Source organism: Pinus tabuliformis, chromosome 2_2 (genome assembly GCF_031772625.1).
Source record: "Pinus tabuliformis cultivar Carrire ecotype Pingquan chromosome 2_2, CPIR1, whole genome shotgun sequence".
Classification (NCBI taxonomy): domain Eukaryota; kingdom Viridiplantae; phylum Streptophyta; class Pinopsida; order Pinales; family Pinaceae; genus Pinus; species Pinus tabuliformis.
Window position 1 is genome coordinate 406,317,963 of NC_142300.1, and position 22,432 is coordinate 406,340,394.

Genomic DNA, 22,432 nt, shown 5'->3' on the forward strand with positions numbered 1-22,432 from the left:
ATGTGCCCAAAGACCCAAAAAGACATGGATTATATGTCTAAAGTTCCATATGCATCAGCAGTTGGAAGCTTAATGTATGCAATGGTCTGCACAAGGCCTGATATTGCACATGCAGTGGGAGTTGTAAGCAGGTACATGAACAATCCAGGAAAGGAACATTGGATGGCAGTGAAATGGATTCTCAGATATTTGAAAGGTACCACAAATCAAGCATTATGCTTTGGTGGTTCAAACATTTCCCTACAAGGATATGTTGATGCAGATATGGCAGGTGACAAAGATAACAAGAGGAGCACTACAGGATATGTATCTACTGTTGGAGGAACAGCTGCCAGTTGGGTTTCAAAAATCCAAAGTGTTGTTGCACTTTCAACAACAGAAACAGAGTATGTTGCTGCTACAGAGGCTAGTAAAGAAATGATTTGGTTACAAAGGTTTATGGGTGAATTGGGTAAGGAGCATGATATGGGCACATTATACAGTCATAGCCAAAGTGCCATTCATCTTGCAAAGAACTCAGCATTTCATTCCAGGACTAAACACATACAGCTCAAGTACCATTTCATACGATCAGTGTTGGAAGATGGAGAGTTGAAGCTGGAAAAGATACACACTAGCCAGAATCCTGCAGATATGCTAACAAAAGTTGTAACTAGGGAGAAACTGAGAATATGCTCAGTTTCAACCTGCAGATATGCTAACAAAAGTTGTAACCAGGGAGAAACTGAGAATATGCTCAGTTTCAATTGGTCTTCAAGGAGGACGATGAAGATGAGAAACAGCCAGGTCCAAAGAGGAGTCGTTGTCCAGCAAATGGAGCAGCAGTGGAGTTGCTACAATCAGTCTCCAAGTGGGAGATTGTTTGGTGTGGAGCCTGATTATCTTCTATATTCAAATGTATTGCCACATTGGACCCAGTTCGAAATGGGGGCGGCAACGCTGCCTTTAAAATATTCGCTGCAGGGGGGTCCAGGGGGGGGTGGCTGCGACCTTTGGGAGCCCCCCCACTGGCGGGGGGTTTCGGGGGCAGCGCCCCCGAAGCTAAAAACAGCTGTAAATTGCCTTGTAAAAGTATAGTAATTTCTAGTCAATCTGGGCCATTTATTAGGCAGATGATCTAAGGGTAGAACTTATGTTTAGTTTAGGGTTTTTTTTTGCCATAGAAGGCAACCCCTCTCTTTGTATGAGGGCATTGTATTTGAGGCTGTGTGATAGATGTGTATTCGGTGAGCGGGAAATAGAGAGGTGAGACTATGAGAGAAAACAGAGGATATTACAGTGGATCTGCTGTAGGTTGTGTCTCTTCATTTTGCTGGATAGTAGAAAGGAAGGACTGGCTGTTCGGGGTGGACGTAGCCCAAACTGGGTGAACCACGTATATCTGTGTCTCTCTTGTTTTATGCATTTTCTATTTTTATATTTCTGCAATATTTTATGTGTTCCATTGCTCCATAATATATAATTTCTAACAGGTTTTTTCACAAACAAAAATGGTTTTCCCCGCTATTTTTAAAACATGTTGAAAATTTACCCTAGAAAAAAAATGTTATTCCAACATTAACACTTTTCATTTTCGAGTTGATTTTTCATGTTTTTTGGGATTTTTTTGGCTACAGTTCTTGTTTTGAGTTTATAGTTCCCGATTCAAAGTTTACGTTGTTGTTAGAGGTCTCATGAAGAGTGGAGGACTTGTTAACACACTTGCTAACCTTGTTTGTTGTCTCTTCTGGGTCAACTTGGTAGTGACACTTGGGAGGCATGTTTGGTCTAATTGCTAAGGTGTTAGAGGCCATGTTAAAGGTGTGGAGGCTAGTATAGATGCATGGGAAGGTGATCCAATAGGTGGTAGAGGTTTTGGACAAAAGAACTAATGTTTTACTAATCTTAAGCCCCAATCGCATGCATAGAGGCCAATGGGAGCAATTGGGATGCTCCATTCGCATGGAGGGAAACTTAAGGGAGTGGTTATAGACTAAATCGAGTTCAAATATTGTCAAACATGTGAATGATGGTTTTGATGACATTTCCTTTGCATTCGTCGTTTTGTTCGAAAGGAAATTAGCTTGGAAATTCCCAAAGGCTTCCATAATTGGTTGAAAAAAATCTAGAATAGTTTGGAAAGGTCCTCTCATGATGTGAATGCATTTAGTGCAATAGTAGTGACTTAGTGGATTTATTTGGTATAATTTGTGCCCCTTTGATCCTAGCCCAAAGCTCAAAGTCACCCTACAAGTTTTATATACTTGATCTTGGAGCTATGTGATGGTTGATTGTGAGTTGATTGAGTTGAGGATGTATGTATGCGAGTGAGAAGGTATTAGAGAAGGAAATTATGCTTTAGACCTTGAGTATAGCTTATATTTCTTTAGTCCATGAGTGTTAATGGCTGAGTAATGGGCATATCTAAAGCATGATGAAGAATTGGGGTTGCTGGTGTAGAGATTCATTGGAGAGTGTTGTATGCTGCTGGATATAGTTTTGTGGAGACTCTCAGACTTTTTTTTGCAAGAGATTCTATTAATTTTGGTGCATTTCCTTAGTGTTGTATGTTGCTAATTGTAATATGCAATAGTTACATTCTGATTTTAGGGTTTGATATCAGATTTATGTGGCCACAATTTTGCTATATTTTGTGCATTTTTTTATTATATTGATTTGATGATGAGATCCTGATGCTAAGAGAATGTATGCATAACTGATTTCTCATTGAGCATAGTGTATTTTGATCTAGTTTGAAAATACATGAATGGAAGTTTGCATAGTGGTAGAGGAGCAGTGACTTCATGAGAGAGGATTAGGGATAAAGAAAGCTTCAACAAAGGAACAAGTTTCTCATCTAATGGTGGTTGGATAATTTGAAAAAAACTGGGTGAAGCTCATTGGTCATGGTGGTGACCCACAAATTGAAGTCTATAGAGTTGATTAATAGTTCAAGGGTAACTGGGTGAGGATCGTTGATCGTGGTGGCCTTCAACAGATGGTAGTCCATAGATCCGTAGAGAAAAAAGTCTTCGAGCTGATGAGTAATATCGAGTCTCCTACCCTATCAAAGTTGGCATTTGAATATGAGGCCAAGTCTCCATGTTGATGGGAGTCAGGACACTATGTAAAATATCAAATGCTTGAAATAATAGAAATTCAGAGCAGAGCAGCAATAACAAGGCTGGTTTTTCTCCTTAAAGGGTTTCCACCAGAAATCTTGTGTCCCATGTGTGATCATGATTTGTGTGGTTATGATTTGATGGTTTTCTTTTAGTATATGATGCTTATATGTTTACTTTTTTATTGTTTGCTCATATGCTGCTAACATATTATGAGTTGCTACAATAATAAGTGTGTGATTCAGTAAAGCTAATAAAAGGAAAAATTTGTATATAGATCACACTACTGGTTCACCCCCCCCCCCCCCCCCCCCCCACCCCACTCAGTAGTCCTCAAAGGTTTCCAACAATTGGTATCGAAGCACAGTTCCAATGATTAGTATTAGAGAGGGGCTCTTGGTTGCAACTTGATCGTTGGAGACTAGATCTGGAGTTTGTTGGCAAAATTTGAATTTATTTTTTGGAATGGGTAAGAGAAAGAAGAAACAATTTTAGAAAATAAATGGCCTTCAAAATAAGGAAGCTCAACCACAAAAACCTCATCTTCCTAGTGCAAGTGGTTCAACAAATAATGTGCAAAAATCAGAAGATCAAGAACCAAAGGTATTGCAACAAAATGAATCCAAAGGTATAATTGTTAATGATTTTCTTTTGAGTTACAATTTTAAGGATTCTGATTTTAATCATGTTGCATTGCCTAGTGAAGATGAGCAGAATGTTAATATTATTAGAGCTGAGATCTCTAGACTAACAGTTGCATGCAAGGATCAAGAAATAATGTTACGTAACTATGATGAAAAGGAGGCCAAGCTCAAAGAAGAGATAGTGGGCTTCAAAGTTAAAATGGAAGAATTTGAAAAAGTTGAAGAAAGTATGAAGAAGCAATATCAAGTGAAGGTAGAAGAAGTTGCAAAATTAGAAGCATACATGGTTTCCTTGAGAAATCAGCGAAAGATGGAGAAGAGTACAATTACCTTGGATAATGTTTTTGATATCCAAAGATCACCATTGGATAAATATGGTATTGGATTTCAAAAGGGTGAATCTATTTTGCATGCAGGTGTTGTGGGGAAAAGTATCCGATGCGGATGACCCTATCCCTACTCTAAAGGTGACAGTCTTTAGCAACAACTGAAAGTAAAGCTTTGATGTTTTCCTTTATGAAAGTACAGAGAGGGGGAAGAAATGATCAACCAACCTGGTATCCTTCGCTTAGTCGATCTTGATCCTCTCTCTTTGTCTCTTGTTCCCAGCTCCTTGCTCTCTTTGCCGGTCCAGCTACACACAAGCCCTGCACAAAACGAGAGAGGAAACTACAAGATACAAGTACTCATAACTGATGCATGGATTAGAGTGAATCAAATATACATGTAAATACAATACATCAATGCAATACAAGTATATAGGAGAACATGCAAAACTTTATTGATAGAAGTAACAGGGTTCTGAGAAGGTTACAACCAATGATGGCTCCAATCCAGCAGCACCTCCCCAGCAGCAAGAACTCTCCTCTTCACCTCTAGTAAAACAATCACCCAATAGCTCTAACTGTAATCCAACAGCACCTCCTTGCTTTACACAAAATTCCCGCCTCCTTAGACCTCATAGAAGAGCTCTATATATAGGATAGAAGAAGAGAGGATGAGTCAGCTTGAGACTGACATGAAGCTGCCTTGTGTCCTCTCCCTCTTCAGTTAATCTTCAGTTCTTGAGTCCACTTGGAGATCCTTGGTTACACATGGTGATCAAGTACCTCTTACTCATCATAGGGCGAATCTTATGAACCAAGTGTCAGTTTGGAAGCTTCCTGGGCAGTTGACACCTTGCAGGATGACTGTGCCACTTGGCCAATCTCGCCCAGCGCAGGTAGCCTTCATTACTTTTGACTTCCAGCGCAGGTACAGAGTGGGACAGTTGCATTACAGCGCAGAAGCTCAGTTAAGCAGCTGACATGATCCAAAATAAGCCTGTTTTGAAGTGTTTTCAGGTGGAGAACTGATTGGAAGTGCTGTTGTTTGATGACCTTGTTCTTTTAGGGGTAAGAACAACATGTTTAGGGACTGAGGATCCCTGTAATTATTGACATTCCATGCTCCATGATGCGAGGCACAAAAATGTCTATAACAGTTGCCCCCTAAAGTATGAGGCCGTTTATCGGGTGAAATGCTTTATCTAGAGGATCCGAAGTTCGTTCCAGTGCTGAGGAGAGTGCCCTGTAATACAATACAATACAATACATTATTTTTCATTCATCATTATTCTCATGATCTAGCTGAGGCGGGCATTCCCATGCTCAGCTTTTTATAAATACATTTTGGTACATATGACAGACGATCGTCTGAAGATAGACTGATAATTTTCTGCTGAAATTATCATCCTTTGAGTAGGATGATCATCTGCTGCAATGATGTACATGGCAAATGCTTTTATATTTCCTGAATATATATCGCAGCCCGGATGGATGAAACTAGATCCGGGGTCTTCAAACTCGTTCGATCTTCACTCTAAGTACAAGTCGATCCATGTGAGAATTGCGCTGAAGTCGAACATGGAAAGACATCGCTTGATTACCGGTCAATAATGAAAACCGTTAACAAGCGCGAGAGGAATCACCAATAATGACGATGACCCTCAAGGTACTGCAGTACAATTCACGTGGCGTGAAAAAAGGACTTGGCGTCGAACGCCACGCAAAATCTTCTGGTCGAAGGTCATCGATGTATACCTGTCGCCGGAAGTGAGAAACTTGCCATTGAGGCATGCAAGCTTCAAAGTACTGATGGGGGTGTTCCTAGATCAACTTCTTGGATAATGAGCTGAAGTCGACAAGAAGCGATTCGTCAAAGGAGGGCCTTAATGAATCCCACATCAATGACACGGAACGGAGCTAATGACTTTAGTGGAGGTGAAAACAAACTGTGACATATGATTCAGGGTGGCGATCATGAATGGATGAAGGATAATGCATGGCAGTGGATGGGACACGGTTGACACTTTCAGAATGACCCCTCTTGAACATATAACGACACTGATGCGATGGATCGGTAGCATTACCCCAAATGTGGATGGTGTGGCGAGGACCATGGTGATGAGACCGGTGAATGAAACAACCCAACCCGATGTGATACGGAGGAAAAGTGTCATGTCCAAGAGTGACTTGCTACCATTAAACTTTGAATGTTCTCCCAATTTTTCCCCAGTCATTTCTGACCAGTACCTCTTTATTTTTGTCAAGCTTGAGGAGGATAACATATGCTTGTTCTATAACCTGCCCTTCGGGCAAGCCCATCGCTATGATTTAACGAGCCTAGCGATAGGGAAACTCGTTCTCGTCTAAAGACAAGTTTGTCGCTATTTAATCATTTTAACGAGTCTAACGACAAAGAAAACTCGGTCCTTTTCATTTTTAGAGAGTCTGAAAAGGTACAGAAAGTTAACTCCATGATTCCTTTTTCGTCAGCAAATCCCTTAAGTCCGAAAAAGTATAAAACAATACAGAAGGGATGGCTGTTCGGTACTTTTAACGAGCCGAACAAGACAAGCGCTCGATCCTTTTGTGCAATAATCCCTCAGGTCCAAAAAGATTAAAATTTAGAGGAGGGATAGCGTTCCGGTCATTTAACGAGCTGGAAGGCCAAAACTCGGCAAACTTTTCATATTTTACGAGTCAGTGAAAAGAGCTGAAAGAAGACTCATCTTTTGAGGAACGAGTGATAAACAGGGATAGCTACCGATTCCAGGTACAGGTTGGAATTTTCCAATCACGGCAGTGTCACAAGGATGGCTAGGTGAAATCACTCTTCGCAGCTGTTTCTCAAAAGAGGTAAACACACAAATGGAAGTGAATGATCGGCCAAATGAACAGTGGAGGTGATGGATGAAAACACGATCAAGGTTCTTATGGCTGATGAATTTACGATCTCAAAAGGTTATTTACCGGTTCATTTTTTCCATGAGCTTGAACTCTGAGGGAAACTTTTGCTCACACTTTTCTATTTTTTAACGAGCATAAATTCAGTCCTAAAACTGCTCGGATTTGCGTTTATTTTTTAACGAGCATGAACTATATGCTAAAACTGCTCGATATACCAGTCATATGAAGAACGCCTCTCGTAAGGACCAATTTTTATAGAGCTTATGCCTTACCACAGCTGTGCTCACTTTTGGCAAATTTTACTTTTGCCCCACAGGCTTTCTTTCATGCAAGTTTGGAAACGGCTAATCTTAAAACCAGATAAATAACCGCCCCTAGCTTGCACTCCAGAAAGTTTGCATGCCCCCAGGTATAGGATAGAATTTCGAGGCTGCCCCTCCTCTCCCCTACTTCTGCTTTTCTTTGGGTGTTCACATTTATTTGTCATCTTGCTAATCTAATGCTAACGATACTTGTCTTCTCGTTATTTTAAGGGGTCTTATGCAGTACTCAGGCTTCCCGTCGGCCCACTTTTAACAAACAGCTATTTATGACAATAGAAGAACACTACTCAAAGATAAAACATTGGTATTATTGAGGGAGGCTTGCCTCTTTCTTATTATTCCAAAGACGGTTCGATTTGCTGCCGCAGATCAATCTCTTTCTTCGGCGGTGCCTATCATTGGGTTGTCCTAAGATGGTTACCCTCTGTCACAACAATACGGTCTCCTTCTTAGTAGACTGCCCCTGCTTATCCTTCAAAACATATGTTTCGATGGGCGAGGCTTGAATTTAAAGATGGTGACTACTTGTTGTAATAAGGGAATTCCTACTTGGGCATTGCCCACTTTTTTAGACAAAGGTGAATGATTCCCAAACACATAACTTTAACAAAAGATCATTTTTCCAGAACAACCCCACTTCCTACGGACGGGGCACGGACTAGTCATGTTCTCCTGCGGAAATTCTGTCTTATACCCGGAGTTTCTTCTGCCCGAAGCAGACCAGGGTGCATGCCCCCTGGGTCCTAGTCTTTCTTTCCGAATCACTCGCGCTCATCGGGAAGGAGGACCGGGGGCAGAGGCGAATCTTGAGTGAACAGACCATTTAGGATTGGTATTTGACTATTTGCGATGCGAGATCCCGGAAATGAAAGTTGGTCTACGAGCTTGACCACCCTTCCTTCATGTGGAAAACACATTACTCTAAAGAGTGAGGAGACTATCGCTCCCATGCAATAAATATAGTCGCGTCCAAGGAGTAGGTTATAATCCAAGGGTCCTTGAACTACCAACACGTTCATCCTGACGGTCTTCCCCTTCAATGTAACAGGTACATCGGGGAGGATCCCTAATGGTCGACTGGTTCCTTTATCAAAACCTGAGAGATTTCTCAACTCAGGTAAAAGCGCCGGGGAACCCAGTGCTTTCCAAGCAACAGAGGAAAGGATACTCACAGACGCCCCTTCATCAATGATAGTACCAGCCATAATCATTCTATAGATCTGGACAATGATTCTGAATGGTACACTGGCTGGTAACCGGGGTCTGCCTAGTTGATTCCAATCAAAGGATACAACCAGGTTGCTTGGCGGTGGGACCGAATATACGGCCGGATATGACTCTGATGATGTTCCTTCCTGCGATAAAGGAATGGGCGCATTGCCCTGATGCTCATCGGAGTCGGTGCTGATGAAAAGAACCTGGATGGTGTCATCCTTGTTCTCATCAGTGAGGGTGTCGCATGAAGACGACTCTTCGGCGACGGTGTCATTTGAAGACGGGTCTTCAATGACGGGGTCATTGGACGATAGAACCTCTGAAGGAAGAACCGGGCCAACTGCCGTATCGACCTTTAGACTTTCGTCTAGTCTAGATTCAGTAGGTTCATTCTCAATGACCGACACTTTAGCTGACCACTTGAGTGGTTCAACCGGATTTTCAACTATCGAGGGATTAGGCGCGAGTTTTTGATATCCAGGTGGAAGTCGCACCGGTGACACCGGGCGATCTTCCAAAACTCTCTTGGCCTCATCTAAGAATGGACATTTGTGGATGGCATGATGACCTTCACACAATAGACAGGGTGATCTTGGTCCCCTTCTTCGTCCTTCACTCTCGCTAGTTGACGGAATGCAATCAACATGACAACCAGAGGTTGATGCTACCGGATTGTGCAACCTTGGGGACCAGTCCCTTAGTATCCGGGGAATACAAGGACAATCGCGATGGAAATGGATCCCTTTGCAAATGACACATGGCGATTTAGGCCCGGTCGGTGCAGTGTGTGGGTTTTTGTCAGCTTTCTTCTGCTTGCCCCCAGTCGCCTTCGCCAGAGGCTCCTTCTGCTTCTTTTCTCTCTTCTTCTTTTCCTTCTTCTCCTTGGGAGGCTGACTTTTGCCGGCTCTACCTTGCGAAGATGAAGGATCAGAGGAAGTATCATAAGAAGTGGAAGGCTGGTGGGTAGTTTTAGATTGTTCTGACTGTTGATTCGACTGCTCAGGATTAGTGGCGATTTGGACTACATTAGTTGAAAAGAGCCATACAGGGAGGTCGATTGTCAATCCTGGAAGTGACAATGTAGCCATATGAGGCGCACCAACATCTCCCCAAGAGGAGAAGGGATTTGGACTTCCGCCAAGGTTACTTCCTTGGTTGGTGGGCTCCATACTTTTCAACTGAAAGATCAACGTGGGAATAACAGGTGATTATGTTCCGCTTTAAAATAAATTTTATTAACGACGCTTTTAGACACAAACTTGCTTTTTCATGTTTTAAGAGTCGAGAAAAAGCTAAAGATGACTCTAGTCGCCTTCGATGTATTAACGAGCCCGAAGTGACAAATGCTCGGTTGGACTTTTTCAGTTATAGAGTTTGAAAAAGGCCAAAAGAAACTGCTCTGGAGATCTAGGCAGAGGGTGTGCCAAACCTTTCGCGAAACCACAGAATACGTTTTACGGTACGGGTGGTCGATCTTCGTGAATGCTGTGTTCACTGCATCGCGATCAGTAGGGCGGCCGACACGGTTTCCTAAGGATAAAGGATAAAAACCTATAGGGGTCTCCCAATATACGCGACGGTACGCGGGAGCTCAAGTCCGTGTTAGTGCCACCGACTCTCAGGAGGAATCACCCACCTTCGTAGAGATCGACAGTCACTATGTTTAACGACGCCGGAACACGTCTCTACCTAGACCTCTAGATGTTTGCGTTAAATTCCAAAGCGTTGTTATGTAAATTGAGTTTATTTTAATGTTGATCTTTCTTAACAGTTTGCCTTTCAGGTTCGCCACGAGATGTATATATACAACTTCCTATATGCAATCTAAGAATGAGAAGCAAATCTTTTCAATCTTTCAACTTTGAAAACCTTAATCTACTTGAGGGAAAAGAAGGACACAACTTTTTCCACAGATCAAAGAACACACACTAAAATGCACATCTTCCTAAATCGTCAAGCATACAGTCAAATGCAAAATGCACAATGCATGTATTTCTTTTCGTTATCCTTAATGTTGATGCTAGACAAAAAGGAAACTGTTGTATGATTTTGAATCTAATTTCAAGTAGAAATAAACAAGCTTGTCCACAATCAAAAAGACACCTTATGATAGACTTGTTTAAAAACAGAGGAAATATATAGATTCAAACCATGAAATGCAAATCGAACAAACTCAAACAGCTATGAACAGTAATAAAACTAGCTCTTAAGATCACAAAGACACTTTTACAGTTCAGGATCTAAGAGGTCACAGCTATACTGGTTCGCTTTTCACAATGGGAAACTGTAACTGCAACAAGAAATACTGAAAGAACATTCACAGTTTCATCACACAACTGAGGCGGAATAATGTCAAGGAGAAGTGGCTTACAGCAAGTACAATAACCAGCAAGCAATCAGCCAAAAACAAGTGCAAACAGGGCCAAGACACAATAGGAAGACTGAGCAAGACAAGGGCTAACTGGACCAGCGCAGGTTCTAGTCTGCCAATTCCACTCTCAGCGCAGTTCCCGAAGGGAGTACCTGCGCTGTAATGCAGGCTGCCTGTGTACAGCCTGCACTGACTCACGAGAGTTTCGTCTACAAAGTTTTCCGGGTCATAAAAAGCTCAAAAATGCACTGTTTTTGATGAAATAAAAAGCTATAGGTCAAGTACAGGCTAAGGTATGATCAAGAGGATGAAGATCTATCACAAAGAGTAAAGAGTCTTTTGTAGATAAGCTCTTCAAATCTTGAATTTGCTCAGCAAATGAGCAAGAGTAGCAGTCCCTCTACTTCGCTTTTGATATAGTCAAAAGCTTTTCGATTTGGTACTCTTTTCTTCAAGAAATGAATAGCAAAATACTACAAACACCAACAAGATACTAGGCTCCCCAGCGGAGTCGCCAGTTTGTTGTGGGGAAAAGTATCCGATGCGGATGACCCTATCCCTACTCTAAAGGTGACAGTCTTTAGCAACAACTGAAAGTAAAGCTTTGATGTTTTCCTTTATGAAAGTACAGAGAGGGGGAAGAAATGATCAACCAACCTGGTATCCTTCGCTTAGTCGATCTTGATCCTCTCTCTTTGTCTCTTGTTCCCAGCTCCTTGCTCTCTTTGCCGGTCCAGCTACACACAAGCCCTGCACAAAACGAGAGAGGAAACTACAAGATACAAGTACTCATAACTGATGCATGGATTAGAGTGAATCAAATATACATGTAAATACAATACATCAATGCAATACAAGTATATAGGAGAACATGCAAAACTTTATTGATAGAAGTAACAGGGTTCTGAGAAGGTTACAACCAATGATGGCTCCAATCCAGCAGCACCTCCCCAGCAGCAAGAACTCTCCTCTTCACCTCTAGTAAAACAATCACCCAATAGCTCTAACTGTAATCCAACAGCACCTCCTTGCTTTACACAAAATTCCCGCCTCCTTAGACCTCATAGAAGAGCTCTATATATAGGATAGAAGAAGAGAGGATGAGTCAGCTTGAGACTGACATGAAGCTGCCTTGTGTCCTCTCCCTCTTCAGTTAATCTTCAGTTCTTGAGTCCACTTGGAGATCCTTGGTTACACATGGTGATCAAGTACCTCTTACTCATCATAGGGCGAATCTTATGAACCAAGTGTCAGTTTGGAAGCTTCCTGGGCAGTTGACACCTTGCAGGATGACTGTGCCACTTGGCCAATCTCGCCCAGCGCAGGTAGCCTTCATTACTTTTGACTTCCAGCGCAGGTACAGAGTGGGACAGTTGCATTACAGCGCAGAAGCTCAGTTAAGCAGCTGACATGATCCAAAATAAGCCTGTTTTGAAGTGTTTTCAGGTGGAGAACTGATTGGAAGTGCTGTTGTTTGATGACCTTGTTCTTTTAGGGGTAAGAACAACATGTTTAGGGACTGAGGATCCCTGTAATTATTGACATTCCATGCTCCATGATGCGAGGCACAAAAATGTCTATAACAGCAGGTAAAAAAACCAAAGAAGAACCCAAGAAATCTGTAGAAAACAATCCCATCAACAAGAGTGATATCCAAGGAAACCAGAAGCAGATTTAACAACTAGATAGCAAAAAAAAGTACCAACAGTAGAAAAAAAAAGCAACACCAACAACCAATCAAGCAGCAAAACCAACAGCAAAGAAGAAAATTTCAAGGAGCACCTAGATTTAGAAGACCTTTTGCTCCTAGAGATGATCATGACATATTTGAAAGATTTCAAAGGAAGCAAAGTCCTTTTGTTCCTTTTGTGCATAATGTAGAATGTTACAATTGTCACACGTTTAGGCATATTTGCAAATTGCTGGAGAAGAATATATATAACACATTAGCAGGGATTCCAACAATATCATCAACCAAGGAGAATGGACAATAGGTATAATCGTGGTTTTTGTGGTTATTGTTACTCATGTCACTTGTTTGGCCATAGGGAAATGGATTGCAGTTCTAACCGTAGGAGGAGAGACACATTTCATGCACATTTAAGATCTAGCATGAGCAGTAGGAGATTTGATACTCTTACTTCATATCTTGGCCATGTGGAGTGCTTTATATTCCATAGATTTGGCCATATGGAAAGAGATTGTTTGTTGCCACGTTATTCAAGACAAAACCAATAAAGGCAGAAAAGACAAAGAGGATCTAGAACTAAACCAAATAAACAAGAGAGGGAGCAAGAAAAGGAAGAGAAAAAGCAGCTGATCAAAGATGAGAAGAAGTAGCCTAAAACTCTATGAAGAAAGAAGGAGCAACAAGTCTTCATCTAGTGAAGAGAATTCCCTCCTGCAGTCCATGATTATTCATGCATACTTATAGAGGACTACAGATCATGAGAAGTGCAAAACCTCTGGTGAAGCATATGAAAGTTATGGCAGCAACAAGTAATGATTTATTTTCAGCCTCATGCACATTTAGGTCCATAGGATCAACTTGTTTATTGGAGGTATATTGAGCTCAGGGGGAGCCATAAATGGTATGATATTTTTCCAGATTATTTGGCATATTCTTCATCATTTTCACTCATATTTTATAATTGTTATACATATGATTCATGAGTGAAAAATGGCACATTTTTCAACTATATCTATGTTTTTGGTTTCCACTAACAGTTGATTGAAAACATGTGCATCCATGTTGATCCATATCTTGGGGGGAGGTCCCCAAGATCTATAAAATTGAAATGGATCTTGGGGGGGGAGGCCCCAAAGATTTGAAAAATTGAAATGCCAAAAGAAAAAAGGAGAGCACACATTAAAGAAAACCACCAAGAAAGTTTTTATTAAAATATGGAATAACTGTAAAATCTACATTATGATGGACAATATGTCATTTTATAAAATGTGACTTGTTACTTACAATATTTTTTTAGTTATAATTGATGAGCCCCAAAAATGGGCAATTATTTGGGCTCATTCAACCTCCTAAGTTGACTTAATCCACCATTCTCATTGGTTTATTGCATGTTTTTGATTATTTTTATGTTAATAGAGTGAATTTGGTTAGTCATTATGCCAACAAGTCTAATGGGTGCTTTGTGTAGCCTTTTTGGTTAACTTGGAGACAAAATGGAAGGTCTTAATGAGCACTTGGCAGCCAAATTCGTGGGAGAACAAGCTAGAGGATTTGTAGGAAGGTGTCCCCTTCATCTATGGGCCCTTACCTCGAATTCTCCACCATCAACGCGGAGTTCAAAGGCCACCGAATCAATCAGCACAAGGGCAGCCAAGCAAGTCAAGTAGGACTGCTGTTAACTCCAAGTTTTGGGCAGCCGAGTCCCCAAATTTTAGGAGGACTGTTGGGTCCTCAAATTGTATAAATAAGAGGGCTTAAGACCTCATTTCAGTTAGTCAATTTGGTTAGCCAGTTAGTCTTTTTGTAAGCCAGTTTTGGCATGATGTTAGACTCATGATTATTCAATAAAGGCAGGCAGCTTTGGATTCAATTCTGAGTTTTTAAGGGAGCTATAGCTCTCAGTTTAGGGCCCAACCTGAGAGCAATAGACCTCCTTTTCCTTGTGTTGTTACTTGTCTTTCCTTTCAGCACTTTATTTCCTTATTTGACATGCATTTGAAAAAACACAGTCTGCTGATTTAATTTCTTTAATGTGATTGATAGAATTAGTTTATGGTTAAAATGCTTTTAGTTGCTTAGATTAGAGTAGGAGGATTGTAATTCATTAGAGCTACAAAAAAGGTTGATAGTGCACTCGCTGCCATCTCTGTTTAGAGATTGGGGGTGTGGGCTGTACCAACCACCAAAAAAACGCAGTCTTATGCTTTCATGCAAGCTGCCACACAGTCATTCCAATTGTAGATCCATCCATGCACTCTGCTCTTGAGCAATACTTCTTCGTTCCAACACCATGCACGATTTTTCTCCACACTTTACATTGCTGTTCATTGGTTTAATAACACAGTTAGAATAGGTTGATGGAATTCTCAGTTTTGTGCAAGATATAGAGGATTTGTTTCTTTTACACTGCTTAGCATCACTTTATCGTGTTCTTCTTCTTCTCAACCACGCCTAAGGCCACCTATTCATCCTCTGTTCAGCTCGTTAGCCTTCCAACCCTTCTACTTCTCACGTAGCTCCATCTTCTTGACCTTTCATTGCTTCCACCCTTCTATCCACCAACCAACTTTACCCACTCTTTCTCCATCTCATATCTCTGTCCCTGAGCCATATCAAGCTCCTCTTTCATCTTACCCATCCATCCATCCAGTTCCTTCACTCCTCCATCACCCAAAACTCCCACGGTAGCACATCCTGTAGAAGTTAACAGACTTCCTGTAGAAATCCCGAGTTTCCTGTAGGATCCCCTGCAGACATCCTGTAGAAGCCTGCAAACTCGGTTGCCGAGCATCTGAACGTTGTGGACTCCTATGGAATGATGTTAGGGATCCCCTGGAACCTCTCCTAGCCCTCCTAACCTTTCCCAAGCTTTCTCTCCCTTCGCACCACCTCTGCACAGCCAAACCCTAATAAGAAACAAAATCATAATCACTCCAACCACTTAAGCAAAAATACAAAAACAATGTTCTTTTCAATGGAAGTAGTTTAAGTTCATGCATTTCATATCACTAGAGGTAATGGCATCATTCTTAGACATTTTCACTCCCACCATTGCATCATAGAGATTAAGCTAGTCAGATTAGGGTTTACTAGGGTTTCCATGTTTTGGTTGGCTTTCAGTTCATTTTTGCAAAGTAGATTAATTTCCTTTGAGATAGCCTTCGTCCATCATTTAGAAAGCTTCTTTTGAGAGCATATAGAAGTTGGCTTGAGCCCTAGCGGACTTGTGCCAGCTGACCAAGTGACAGCTGCGACAAGAGCTAGTACTTGTGCATACAGCGCCGTCGCTTCCAAGTTTGTACGAACTACCAGGTTGATAAAATTAGAGATAGGAAGCCCCAGGAGTTGTAGCATTATTTCTACAATCCTAGAGCCCACCATCTTTTTGGCGCCGTTGCCGGGGAAGCGGCAGAGTATTGGTGATTGTTGCTATTCTTCTATTTTCTACTACAACCTTCTGCTAAGTAGTTTATTTCATTTCCATTATGCAATTTCATTTATGCAAAAGTAGATTATCATTTCTTGCTTTCATAGATTAGCATTTCAATTCCGCAATTTCATTTCTGCAAGCGTAGATTAGCATTTCAATTCTGCAATTTCATTTCTGCAAGCGTAGATTAGCATTTCAATTTCGCAAGCGTAGCATAGCATTTCATTCCTGCAATTTCATTTGAGAAAAATAGATTAGTCCTTTCCTGCTTTCATTTCAATTCCGCATTTTCATTTTAGCAAGATAGTTAGTTGCAGTTCAATTTTTTCAGTTTTGCATGTAGAAGTAGAAAAAAAAAAAAAAACAAAAATCAACCAAAAAGATTTCATTTCATGCCTTGTAGGAGTAGAGATAATTTAGAAAAATATTTGCACAACACCCCCCACTGCTTCACACAGCCAGCCTTCGCTCTTCTTCGATGGCTGTGACTAAGAAGAACCCCTGGGTGGACATCAAGGCATATTTAAAGAACCTCTAGGGGAGAAGAAGAAGGAACCATTCCTCTGGAGCAAATGGCTACAAGTAGAAATGTTGGGAGCAGTCCCTTATCCAAAGATGAATTTGAAAATCAGATCGAAGGTTTCAAGAGTGATATGAGGCAGTTTCTTGCCATGCAACTGGATACCTTGCGGATCCAAAAGAAGCAAGAAGAAGCCAAGAGGGCTTTGGTCATCTTTTGTCCTAGGTGCACTAGGAAGCATCCTAGGAACGAATGTCCAATGCACTCCCTAGAAGTGTGTTTCATCTGTGAAGAATACCATCCTACAAATCAGTGCCCTTCTTTGCCTGGACTTAAAGTTGCATATCAGAGAGCCAAAGGAGCCACTGAACCACTCCATTATATGAACCAAAGGAGGCCACATGGACCTAGATCTTACCAGCAGGAGCTGCAAGGGACACCTGAGACCTATTATGACCCCTACCAAGCCACTTTCATGCCTTCTTGGGGTCCCCCTGCTCATCCTTCCTGGTTCACACCTCCTCCTTGTTCCTTCACAGATCCATATTATGCCCAACCAGTTGCTCATTCATTTCACTCTTATGCTCAGCCACAGCCTCAGTGGAATACACCTTATCAGGAGTGGAGGCCCCAGTACAACTCTCATCCCGCTCATTTTTCTCCACCACCTGCTCATCCACAACCATCGCCTCCTCCTCCACCAAGGCAACCCCAAATGCCTACCCAACCACAATGCCATCCATCTCCATCTCAATTTCACACCTCCACTCAACTACCCGTACCATTTCCAAAACCACACAATGGAGCAGCTCAACCCCATTGCAAATCTGAGGCACAACATATCCAAACAACTCCTCTTGAGCCCAATGATCTTCATCAAAGCTCAGGAAGAGTGTTGCAAAGCAGAGATTATATTGACAACATTGAAGGACCAAAAGCAAAAGAAGATTCCAAAGAGGAGATCAAAGAACCATGGGCTGCACTTGATGAAGAGAAGAGATCAGAATCAGAGATCGAGAAAGCTTCCTCATGGTTACCATCAAATCTTCCATGTATTCAAGAGAAAAATCAACAAAAAGAGGAAGATCAGAAGGTCATGATAGAAGGTGACATGAAGAATGATCCAGATCAGCAAAAGAACCAAGGATATCAAAGCTATATTGAGATATGGTTTCAGAAGGTCACTAAGTTGCAGCAATACTTTCTTCCTCAGCTTTGTTTGATCCCTTCAACGCCAGATCATTTGGTCTCTGAGATCTGGATACTTGACCAAGCATGCATTTCGAGCCTTCACATCATTTTTTCTCTAATCTCGATGTGCACATGGCTCCATTGGAAGTATTCTTATACTTGAAAATGATTTTGTTTTTCAAGTAGGGTAGGGTAGAAAAAAAAAGAGAAAAAATGAAAATAAGAGAAAAATAAAAATCTAAGGTGAAAACCTCCTTGGAGGCGCCTTAGATTGGCTCATTGATTGAAAACCTCCATGAGGCGGTCAATGGGTTGGAAAAAAGAGAAAATAAAAATGGAATAAGATCTTTGGGTGAAAACCTCCCTTGGAGGCGCCCAAGGCAGGCAATTAGGGTGAAAACCTCCATGAGGCGCCCTAGTTGTTTTTCAAAAAAAAAGAGAAAAAGAAAAAGAAAAAGAAAACTAATTCCATTGGCTAATTGCAGGTTGCAAGAAGGACGTTTCATGACAGGAGGAGCACTCAAATCAAGGTCGAAGGAATTTTTCTTGTGCCTTCTACAGGAAGCTCTGTATTTCTACAGGAAACATCCTGTAGAACCTTTGGACGAGCCAAATCCAATTTCAAAAGTAAATCTAATGGTGGGAATCTGTTGATTAGGCCTACAAGCACTTGTGTGTCCATCCCTTGCCTTTATCAATCATTTTTTCCACCTCCTTGTGCTTCTCATTGTGCTTCTACAGGAACTTCCTGTAGAAATTGTGGGAAACTAGACATGGATTTCAAAAAGTGGTTTGGCGAACATGGTAGCTCCCTCAAGGGTTCAGAAGTCCTCATGCAATCTTCCAACTCCTCCTCCATCATCTCCATACCTGCATCACAGCCCAAGCTCAGTTTTCCCTTCCATGCAAACACATGCAAAGTACCTTGAAGCAAAAACACATGGAGCAAAATTTGTTTTTGCCATAACTTGAAAACCATGCATCCATTTGACAAACCGTTTTATGGGGAATTGTACAAGGGTGATGGCAACATGCTTGAGCAATTTCAGCCAATTCCAGTGCACGGTTTCCAAGAAATCAGCCTCCATCACCATCAGCCATTTTTGCATTTTCTCCATAACCGTGAATCCGTTTCAAAACCTGTTTCATGGGGATATGAATATGAGTGATGGTAACCTACCCAAGCAGTTTCAGCCGATTCCGATGCACAGTTTCCGAGAAATTGATCTCTGAAATCTTCAACCATTTTCCATTTTTCTCGAAATTCATGCATCCATTGATCACGATTTTGCTATGGGATATGCATAATGATGATAGGAACATGCTCACCAAGTTTCAGATCAATCCGGTTTACCGTTTGAGAGCAATGGCGAAAACAAGTTCTGGTTTTGTGACCATGCAGCAGCAGCAGCTTGAAGGTGCAGATCTGAACGTGGAAACAATTGCATGCATCTCAGATCCGGCCAGAGGAAACCTGCACAAGAAAAAACGACCATGAATCATCAATCAAGCCGCCATGCATGCAGCAAATGAAGATCAACACATGCATGCGCAAAGCAACCACACACGACTTGCAGGTACGTGACTAAACTTGTTCCTCTGTTTGCATAGATCTAATCTAAAGCATTGCATGAATGAATGAGATGGTGAGATTCAGTTAGAAAGGTAGCAAGTATGATTGCACTCATCCAAGGATCATCAGCGTATGTGTGTAGTCAGTCACGGGGAATTAAAAAAATTTAAAAAAATAAAATGAAAAACAGACAGTGGTAACTCCAGTGCAACTGATTAATGGGAAGAGGCCATGCAGCTCATCACAGCACTGCCGTCTGCATGTGGCCACGTATGCTTGACCACTGCACTCCCTCACCATGAATCACGCCAAAATTAAATGACGCTCGGCTGACTCTCACACCCTCTGTTCAACTGCGGTTACAACTGGAGCACGCATCCACCACTTCCAGATCAGTTAACCAATGGTCCTCTACAAGTTTTCTTCCTGATTTCTTAGATTTCTGTCGTTTTAAAAAAAAAATCTCCCACCTATCACAATCTACAGGCGTTTCTACAGGAAGTCATCTACAGGAAACGCAGAAAACAACCATGCGGAAGAGAAAGCAATTGTTCAAGACAGTACTGAGACAGATGGTGAAGCATACGATGACCACAAACGTCAGTCTGAAGTACGTGATTCAACTGCAGGCCAATCTAATGTGACTGACGATAAGAAGAATGGAGTTTCTAAGGGTAATGGAAATATGTCTAACCAGCATTTGACAGAGTTGAAATCACATAGGCCTGGTTCAAGTGTTCTTGGTAAAGGTGGAAATTCTCAAATGCAGAAGTCAAGGCCATTTCATCCAAGTACTCCGATCAAAGGGGTTGTAAAGGTTGGAACAAGAGGTAGCATTGACTTGAGTTCACATGGAAATACGGGAGAAAAGTCTCAACTGGAACATATGGAAGTCACAGTGTCAGCTACAGAAGGTTCAGTTCATCGGCCAACAAAAAAATGGAACTGCAAGGTTGAAGTATACTGTTCCACAACCATTTGCTCTTGCAACTGACAAAAGGGCTTCCACAGGAGTACAGCCTATTGATGTAGCAGCTAATGACATGAACAAGCATATGGTTGCAAGAGGTACCCCATCTTCTTCAGTTCCTAAAAAGGACAAGATGCCAGTGAAACTGGATACACAAGTTGCTTACCATCCTTTGCTCTCTGAAGATCTACATCTACATGACCAGAATGTGAATCCTTCCAAGCAAGTGAATATGAAGCTAGAGGAAGATGCTCATTCCACTTTTTCCTCAACTGCAAGTGCAAAATCAATCAGAGATTCTAAGGGCAAGTCTGGCAGTGCTCCTTCCGGAGTTGTTTTCAGCTTTAGATGTAATGAGAGAGCTGAGAAGCGTAAAAAGTTTTTTTACAAAATTTGAGGCAAAATTGAAGAAAGGAAACACACGGACAGCCGAGTATTTGGGCAGCAAAAGTCTTGAAGCCAAGGAATTGTTGTTCATTAATATCACAGCCCAGGAATTCTTCCTTGAGTCCAAGGGGAAACCATCAACAACATTCCATTTTCTAACCAAAGCATAAGGAAAGGAAGCACTCTCACCATGCCAAGGGAATTCACAATTCATCATTATCCATGGTTATCATTTTAGGTTGTTGTGTGCACTTAAACATGGAATTGATTCACCTCCATAAAAGAAGTTAAGCATTTCCTATTTTCTTCTACAGTCATTAAGTGAATGTGCCACAAAAATAAATGAAGAGTTTTGGCCAAAGATATCAGTCCTTCTAACAGTGAGGAAGAAGAGCAGAAAGGGGGAGAAGATGAAGGTTGCCATAGCCAAGCTGAAAGGAAAATCACCCACAGCCAAGCAGGATACAGTGGTGCTGTCTGTTTCTACAGGAAGACAGAGGACTGTTTCTACAGGAAGCCAACGAACTGTTTCTACAGGAAGTTTGAAAAGAGGGAAGCCAAAGGAGAAATCGGCCGAGATGTTAGCCAAAGAAGCCACCTGGGCCATCAAAGATGAGGAGAGAGATTGGTTGCTCAGAGGATGAGCAACACTTTCAGTAGGGGGGTGATGATGAGCCCCAAAAATGGGCAATTATTTGGGCTCATTCAACCTCCTAAGTTGACTTAATCCACCATTCTCATTGGTTTATTGCATGTTTTTGATTATTTTTATGTTAATAGAGTGAATTTGGTTAGTCATTATGCCAACAAGTCTAATGGGTGCTTTGTGTAGCCTTTTTGGTCAACTTGGAGACAAAATGGAAGGTCTTAAGGAGCACTTGGCAGCCAAATTCGTGGGAGAACAAGCTAGAGGATTTGTAGGAAGGTGTCCCCTTCATCTATGGGCCCTTACCTCGAATTCTCCACCATCAGCTCGGAGTTCAAAGGCCACCGAATCAATCAGCACAAGGGCAGTCAAGCAAGTCAAGTAGGACTGCTGTTAACTCCAAGTTTTGGGCAGCCGAGTCCCCAAATTTTAGGAGGACTGTTGGGTCCTCAAATTGTATAAATAAGAGGGCTTAAGACCTCATTTCAGTTAGTCAATTTGGTTAGCCAGTTAGTCTTTTTGTAAGCCAGTTTTGGCATGATGTTAGACTCATGATTATTCAATAAAGGCAGGCAGCTTTGGATTCAATTCTGAGTTTTTAAGGGAGCTATAGCTCTCAGGTTAGGGCCCAACCTGAGAGCAATAGACCTCCTTTTCCTTGTGTTGTTACTTGTCTTTCCTTTCAGCACTTTATTTCCTTATTTGACATGCATTTGAAAAAACACAGTCTGCTGATTTAATTTCTTTAATGTGATTGATAGGATTAGTTTATGGTTAAAGTGCTTTTAGTTGCTTAGATTAGAGTAGGAGGATTGTAATTCATTAGAGCTACAAAAAAGGTTAATAGTGCACTCGCTGCCATCTCTGTTTAGAGATTAGGGGTGTGGGCTGTACCAACCACCAAAAAAACGCAGTCTTATGCTTTCATGCAAGCTGCCACACAGTCATTCCAATTGTAGATCCATCCATACACTCTGCTCTTGAGCAATACTTCTTCGTTCCAACACCATGCATGATTTTTCTCCACACTTTACATTGTTGTTCATTGGTTTAATAACACAGTTAGAATAGGTTGATGGAATTCTCGGTTTTGTGCAAGATATAGAGGATTTGTTTCTTTTACACTACTTAGCATCACTTT